Source organism: Hypanus sabinus, chromosome 16 (assembly GCF_030144855.1).
Source record: "Hypanus sabinus isolate sHypSab1 chromosome 16, sHypSab1.hap1, whole genome shotgun sequence".
Taxonomy (NCBI): Eukaryota; Metazoa; Chordata; class Chondrichthyes; order Myliobatiformes; family Dasyatidae; genus Hypanus; species Hypanus sabinus.
Window position 1 is genome coordinate 22,649,098 of NC_082721.1, and position 9,116 is coordinate 22,658,213.

Below are 9,116 nucleotides of genomic sequence, written 5' to 3' on the forward strand. Positions count from 1 at the left end.
AATTGAGGTGACACTTGATCGGCTGCTCAACAGAATCCTTGCTGATTTGACTTGATGCAAATGCACCTTTCACTGTATGTTTCAATGTACATGTGACAAATAAAGTTGATCTTTAAATCTTTAAAAATCTTCAAAAATTAGCCACGCACCAATGGCTGTTTGCAGAAGAGAATTTTGGAAGTTCCACCACATTCTAGTCATAGGAATGATACCCAATTTTCTCTTGCCTTTGAGTTTTAGATCTTGTTCCTTCTCTCTAGACTTCCCAGCACCAGTAATAATTCATCCTTATCTTCACAACTCCATATCATAAAATCATTATCAAACCACTAGGTTACCTTATAACAACAATGGTTTGGCGAGTTTTTCCATACAATGTAATCTTTGAAGGCTATGGCTCATGTGCATCCAAACAACATTAACCAACCTTGTCCATACCCATTATGCTTCAGAAAATAATGGAGACTTAATTATTGAATACTTTGAAGGCTGAGCTAGATTGATTTTTAATTAATAAGGGAGTCAAGGGATAGGGACCTGAGGAAAGGTGTGTCAACCATTGATTGGTGGGCAAGCTTGAGGGGCTGAATGTTCTATTCCTGTTTCTGGTTCTTATCATTTTACCCTCAGATGACAAAAACATAATCTTAGATTACTTCAAAAGTTGTTTCCTGAACTTTTTTCCATTTAGTGCAGGTATTATATAATTGCAATCATCATGCTTTATTTAGTCTGCATGAATCTTAATAGAAAACAGGACCCTCTTTGCATAAATTGTCACTGATTATGAATGTGCTTGTCCTCATCAATTACTGTCAATGCAGAAGAAATGTTTTATGGCAAACAGCTCATCCAACATGGAAGAGGAAATAAAATTGGAAAAGCAAGAGTACTATGGGTGCGAATAAAACTTCATGTTCTATCTTTTCATGAACTTGCCCAGAACTTTTCACAATAACTCCATGGGTGAAATTGCATTTCTAGTCGGTAAATAGTATTGCTGACTTGGCTGAAACATTTCAACATAAATTTCCCTTTAACAGATTGCACACAGTTCTACATGTATCGCAACAACTAGCTACCTTCTTGCAAGCATTTATCTGCTAAGGTTCTCGATAGAACTATTGATTTATTCTGGACGTGCTTCCAAGAGTTATTGTTTGTTGTCAATACTCCAAGTTGATCCATTTGACATGCAGCAGGGAAACGGGGACACCTTAGTTTCCCTCTACTCCCATGCACAGAAGTACCTGAATGGGCAGGATCCACCCAGCTTCTGAGTGGAGTTTTAAGCGTTAGTTAGTGTCTATGTGTATGAGTGAAATGATAGTGGGTTTGAATCCTATCTCCAGGAAATTAAACACTTTCAAATTCTGAGAGAACACTGCACTATCTGCTGCGCTATTTTTAGATAAGGCATATTTAGATAATATTTTACTATTTTTTAGAATGCCAAAACCACTGCCCAAAGATTATTTCAAATGCATTTTTTGCAGGGGAGCTTTCTATACACAAAGCAGCTGCTAGCTTTCCTTCATGACTTGGGCTATAAAATGTATCGGATATTGAGTAGTTCACATACTGCAGATTTTCATTACTTGAACCAAAACTTTTGGAGCAGACGAACAGGTTATATTAAAAATGGGAAGGCAGAAATGTGTACCTAAGTGATTACTGCTAATCAGGTTTCAGGATATTGGGCATCTTTTGGAATCCTCACTTGACATCAGATGCTCAGTTTGGGTTTCACCAGGGCTACATCAAAGGGAAGGTCCAAACATTGGCCTAAAAGCTGAATTTCAATGATGTGATGAGTGACTCCCCTCAATATTAGGATAACATTTCACTGAGAAGCTTTTCTCTCTTTCCTCCGTTTATTCCATCTTTGATCAAAAACCTACCAAATGTTAAAAGGACTAGATCGGGTGGATGTGGAGAGAACGTTTCTTATGGTGGGAGTATCCATGTCTAGAAGGCACAGCTTCAAAATTGAGGAGTGACCTTTTAAAACAGAGGAAAGGAGAAATTTTTAGCCAGAGAGTAGTGAATCTGTGTGGAATGCTCTGTCACAGACTGCGGTGAAGGCCAAGTCCATGCATATAGTTAAGGTGGAATTTTATAGTTTCCTGATTTCCTGAAAGAATGTGGTGAGAAGGCAGGTGTATGGGGTTGAGTGGGATCCAGGATCAGCCATGATAGAATGGTAGAGCAGGCCTGATGGGCTGAACGGTCTAATTCGGCTCCTGTGTCTTATGCTGTCATGGTCTAGTACGTTTGACACCTATACCTGTTGGCATGTAAGACAATCCTGTAACTCAATATGAAGAGTGGAAGGTACCGCCTCAGAGTAGAAGGATGTCTCTTTAGAACGGGGATGAGGATGGATTTCTTTAGCCAGAGAGTAATGAATCTATAGAATTCATTGACGCAGGTGGCTGTGCAGGCCAAGTCCTTGGATGTATTTAAAGTTGATAGGTTCTTAATTAGTAAGGGTGTCAAAGGTTACAGGGAGAAAGCAGGAAAATGGGGTTGAGAGGGAATATAAATCAAACATGATTGAATGGTGGAGCAGACAATGGACTGAATGGCCTAATTCTGTTCCTATGTCTTATGGACTCATGGATAAGTGAGAAGCAGGCATGCTATCTCCAATAAACTGACTGAATCTCTCCCTAAACTAATAATTTAAAATCAGATGACCTGCAGTGTCAAAATTGACACTGCCGGGGCCGCTGTGAAACTGGTGGTGGAAAAGCCATATTTTCCTTTTTTACAAAAGTGACTTTGCTCCTGATGATACTTCTGTGGTTGTTCATCATCTGGAGATTCACTGCCCTAATGTCCTCATAGGGCTTGATGTTAAAGCTGTTGAACTGTAAGCCTGCATCTCATTTTGAACTCGAGCACTCTGTTTTACTGCATTAGCATTGTGCAACAGAGAAGTTAAACAGATAACCTTTTTGGTGTGTTACACAAATAAATAAAAGTAGGCTTTTCATTTTTCTTAGAATTGGTCACTTTAACAAATAATTTGGAGCATTTAATCTTGATGTCAAATGTTTCTTGGTAACAAGTTAAAATTCTAAGAATAAGGAAAGTGAACTCCTCATGTACGGCCCTATCAGTACTTTGTGATAAACAGGTATTTCCTCTTTTGTAAGAATGGAAGGCAACAACAGAAAGCTGACTGCAAGGCTGTGGGAATGGGAGATGGACAGTGGTTCAGGACTACAGGCTGTGGGAATGGGAGATGGACAGTGGAACTGGTTCAGGACACCAGGCTGTGGGAATGGGAGATGGACAGTGGAACTGGTTCAGGACACCAGGCTGTTGGAATGGGAGATGGACAGTGGAACTGGTTCAGGACACCAGGCTGTGGGAATGGGAGATGGACAGTGGAACTGGTTCAGGACACCAGGCTGTGGGAATGGGAGATGGACAGTGGAACTGGTTCAGGACACCAGGCTGTTGGAATGGGAGATGGACAGTGGAACTGGTTCAGGACACCAGGCTGTGGGAATGGGAGATGGACAGTGGAACTGGTTCAGGACACCAGGCTGTGGGAATGGGAGATGGACAGTGGAACTGGTTCAGGACACCAGGCTGTGGGAATGGGAGATGGACAGTGGAACTGGTTCAGGACACCAGGCTGTGGGAATGGGAGATGGACAGTGGAACTGGTTCAGGACACCAGGCTGTGGGAATGGGAGATGGACAGTGGAACTGGTTCAGGACACCAGGCTGTGGGAATGGGAGATGGACAGTGGAACTGGTTCAGGCCACCAGGCTGTGGGAATGGGAGATGGACAGTGGTTCAGGACACCAGGCTGTTGGAATGGGAGATGGACAGTGGAACTGGTTCAGGACACCAGGCTGTGGGAATGGGAGATGGACAGTGGAACTGGTTCAGGACACCAGGCTGTTGGAATGGGAGATGGACAGTGGAACTGGTTCAGGACACCAGGCTGTGGGAATGGGAGATGGACAGTGGAACTGGTTCAGGACACCAGGCTGTGGGAATGGGAGATGGACAGTGGAACTGGTTCAGGACACCAGGCTGTGGGAATGGGAGATGGACAGTGGAACTGGTTCAGGACACCAGGCTGTTGGAATGGGAGATGGACAGTGGAACTGGTTCAGGACACCAGGCTGTGGGAATGGGAGATGGACAGTGGAACTGGTTCAGGACACCAGGCTGTGGGAATGGGAGATGGACAGTGGAACTGGTTCAGGACACCAGGCTGTGGGAATGGGAGATGGACAGTGGTTCAGGACACCAGGCTGTGGGAATGGGAGATGGACAGTGGAACTGGTTCAGGACACCAGGCTGTGGGAATGGGAGATGGACAGTGGAACTGGTTCAGGACACCAGGCTGTGGGAATGGGAGATGGACAGTGGAACTGGTTCAGGCCACCAGGCTGTGGGAATGGGAGATGGACAGTGGTTCAGGACACCAGGCTGTTGGAATGGGAGATGGACAGTGGAACTGGTTCAGGACACCAGGCTGTGGGAATGGGAGATGGACAGTGGAACTGGTTCAGGACACCAGGCTGTTGGAATGGGAGATGGACAGTGGAACTGGTTCAGGACACCAGGCTGTGGGAATGGGAGATGGACAGTGGAACTGGTTCAGGACACCAGGCTGTGGGAATGGGAGATGGACAGTGGAACTGGTTCAGGACACCAGGCTGTGGGAATGGGAGATGGACAGTGGAACTGGTTCAGGACACCAGGCTGTGGGAATGGGAGATGGACAGTGGAACTGGTTCAGGACACCAGGCTGTGGGAATGGGAGATGGACAGTGGAACTGGTTCAGGACACCAGGCTGTGGGAATGGGAGATGGACAGTGGTTCAGGACACCAGGCTGTGGGAATGGGAGATGGACAGTGGAACTGGTTCAGGACACCAGGCTGTGGGAATGGGAGATGGACAGTGGAACTGGTTCAGGACACCAGGCTGTGGGAATGGGAGATGGACAGTGGAACTGGTTCAGGCCACCAGGCTGTGGGAATGGGAGATGGACAGTGGTTCAGGACACCAGGCTGTTGGAATGGGAGATGGACAGTGGAACTGGTTCAGGACACCAGGCTGTGGGAATGGGAGATGGACAGTGGAACTGGTTCAGGACACCAGGCTGTTGGAATGGGAGATGGACAGTGGAACTGGTTCAGGACACCAGGCTGTGGGAATGGGAGATGGACAGTGGAACTGGTTCAGGACACCAGGCTGTGGGAATGGGAGATGGACAGTGGAACTGGTTCAGGACACCAGGCTGTGGGAATGGGAGATGGACAGTGGAACTGGTTCAGGACACCAGGCTGTGGGAATGGGAGATGGACAGTGGAACTGGTTCAGGACACCAGGCTGTGGGAATGGGAGATGGACAGTGGAACTGGTTCAGGACACCAGGCTGTGGGAATGGGAGATGGACAGTGGAACTGGTTCAGGACACCAGGCTGTGGGAATGGGAGATGGACAGTGGAACTGGTTCAGGACACCAGGCTGTGGGAATGGGAGATGGACAGTGGAACTGGTTCAGGACACCAGGCTGTGGGAATGGGAGATGGACAGTGGTTCAGGACACCAGGCTGCGGGAATGGGAGATGGACAGTGGAACTGGTTCAGGATTGGTCAGGCAATATTACTGTATGCTCCATCAGCATCACGTATCAATTATCAATATCTGATAGACTGCCTCATGTTGTTTTGATGGAGGATTTTCAACCAGAAATGTTCAAGTGTCTGGCTGAATATCTCCTAAATGCAGCTATTATATCTGCTTCTACCACTTCCCTGGCAATGGTGTTTCATTTCAGGTGCCTACTTGTTCTCTCACAAATCACCTTGAAATTGTCCTCTTCTCACCTTAAAAGTATGCCCTCTAGTGTTGGACATTTCTACTCTCTGACCATCTACTCTTCTCCTTCTGGTATTTTTTTTCTCTTTCTTTTCCTCCCTCTTCCTCTTCTTCTATTCCCCACTTTGGCCTCTTACCTCTTCTCCTCACCCCCCTCGTGTCCTCCTTCCCTTTCTCCCTTGGTCCACTCTCCTCTCATATCAGCTTCCTTCCACTTCAGCCCTTTACATTTTCCACCTATCACCTAACTTGTCCTCCTTCCCCTCCCTGCACCTTTTTATTCTGGTGTTTTCCCCTCTCAGAATGAAACTGTTTATTCATTTTCATAGATGCTGTTTGACCTGTAATTCCTCCAGCATTTTGTGTATGTTACGCTTCATTAACTTGCTCCTCAACCACACTAGAGAAAGCAATACAATTTTGTACAGTCTTTTTTTTATGGATGATACTCTCTAGTCCAGACAACATCCTGCTGAACCTTCTCTATACTCTCTCCCAAAGCCTCTAGATCCTCCTGTTGTGTGGCGATCAGAACTTCGTAGAATACTCCAGATGTAGTTTAACTAAACTTTTACACAGAGGTTATGAAATGTTGAATTGAATTCGGCCTCTTTTCTCCAAGAAAGAGAAGACGAGGAGATTGTTTTAGACAATAGATTTTGGTAGGGTAGTTAAAGGTATGTGTGGAAATGCTTCTATTTGCTGGCAAGGACAGAATTGAACAAATACTTTGTCTGTCTTCATAGAAGATACAAAAAAAACTCCCAGAAATAATGGAGGCTTGGGGTTAATGAAGAGCTCAAATAAATTAGCAATGAGAAATTACAGAGACCAAAAGTTAATCAGCAGCTGCAACAACATCTGGGGAGAGTTAAAGTTTCAGGACAATGTTCTTTCATATCAGATTTGGGAAAGGTTAAAAACAAGTTAATTATGCTTAAGCTAACTTACCATAAGACCATGTGACATAGAGCAAAATTAGGCCATTTGGCTCATCAAGTCTGCTGTGCCACTCACTTAATTTCCCACTCGTACCCTATTCTCCTGCCTCCTCCCTGTAACTTTTGAAGCCCTTACTAATCAAGAACCTACTTCAATTATACCCAATGATTTGGCCTCTACAACTGAATTCCACAGATTCACCATCTACTGGCTAAAGAAATTCCACTCACCTCGGTTCTAAATGGATGCTCTCTTTTCACAGGTACCAACCCGCAACAATAATGATCAGTTAGACACAGAGAGAATTTATACTAACTGGAAAATAGCTTCATCGGTTCAATTAACAAACGTGTGTTTACACAACTGCATACCAATGCACACACCCACTAGTTTTCCCTGACTACCCATAAGCAGTCAAAGAATAATTTATTTAGCTTAGATTAAGAGGTGATGTCATTGAAGCATACTAAGTGAATTTGGAGATGAGACCATAATTTAACTGGCTGGTTATCTGGAACCAGGTCCAGAGAGAAAATGAACAATAATGTCTTTCTCCAGAAAATGGTGGACCTTTGACATTCTTGATCCAGGAAGGCTGTGGAGACTAAGCTATCTGTGGTAATGAATATTTCATCATCATCATGGCTTGGCTACACGAATGAAGATTTAGGAAGGGGGCTGCCCACGTCCACTGCAGGCTCGCTGGTGGCTGACAAGGCCAATACGGGACAGGCAGACCCGGCCGCAGATGCTGCAAGGATGGTCGTAGACATGGACATGTGTCCACTTTGGCCTGCGCAATGGTTTTTTTTAAGTGGAGTGTCGTGTGTGCAGTACTGGCCCCACTCCTTACACTCTTTATGGTTCATCTGTCATAGCCTAGCAAACTGGGATGGTGACAGCAAGGTCCTTGGGTCGTAGGAGTTACGTCGAAGTGTCCTTCTCCTTGGTGGATGGCCTGACAAGGCTGATGAGGCCCACCTGCCCGGGTTTGGAGTCAGAGTTGTCCTTCTCGGGCTGGCTGCCAACCAAGGCTAACGAGCCCAGCCTACGCATCCAGTTATACCGCCAGACACTCAGCCGCGCCATGACGTAGCAAACTCGGTGGAAATGGGGGGCACCAATGAGAAGGTGTTGCTATGGACACAGTAGTGTAGGAGAGGCCATTTGCAGTGGCCTCCTGCCTAGCAAGCCAGACAATGACCATGTGGTGATCACTACACCGGGAAAGGAGAGGTGATGTGTTGCACGTGCACTTTCCCTGAGTGAGCGGGACATCAGGCGTAGATATGGTTTCATGTGGATATTCCTGAGGTGAAAGATTAAACATGGTGGGACAACAGGAATGAGGGACCAAATGGCCTACACCTTCCCCTATACCTTTTGCTCACTGCTCAAAACCAAACTTCCAGAACAAATACTCTTCTGAGCTCCATCAGATTCACGGATTACACTGGTAGCTAATTTTTTCAGAAGAGCTGTTTCTTCAGGATTATTTTTTGTTTATGATAAATTACTTGAAGTTGAACACAAATATAATTTCAGACTATTTGTATCATGTAGGAATTTGGAGAAACAAACTAACTTTTATTGAATATAATGTACTTAATTGTATTTACAGTGCTGATGCTTTGCAACAGTTCAACAAAATTAAAAATGTTCTGTTGATGATTTTTGTTCCTATTCAGTGCCCGAGGCTTCTCGCCTAAGTGTCCAACAGTAATCAGCCAGCATTGATAGATTCCAGTTTCCCTGATACCATTTCTTCATTACTGCAATGTCCTGGTAAAAGCTTTCACCATACTCATCACTGACAGCGCCAGGATTTGCAGGGGGGGGGGGGGGGAACGCAGAAAATGAATCTTTAGTGACTTGTTGCATTTCCTGGTTTTGTATGCTTGAAGCATGTTGTCAACCAGCTGCACATAGTTTGGTGCTCTGTAGTTGCCAAGAAAATTTTCAACGACATCCTTGAATACCTTCCATGTGATTTTCTCAAGTTCTACTTAAAGTTCTTCAAATTGCCTGTCATTGATGACCTGATTGATTTGTGGACCAAGAAAAATGTCTTCCTTAATCCTAACATCAGTTATTTTGGGGAAACATCTATACAAAATATTGAAATCCTTCACTTTCCTTATTAATCACTTTCACAAAATTTGACATAAGCCCCGATTTTTTTTTTATGAAGAGGAGTAAAAATATCTTTGGGTCTACAAGTGGCTTATGTGCCACAGTTTTCTGCCCTGGGACCAGCTGCTCATGGAGTGAAGTGGCCAATCCTCTTTGTAATGGGATTCTTTAGCATGGCTGT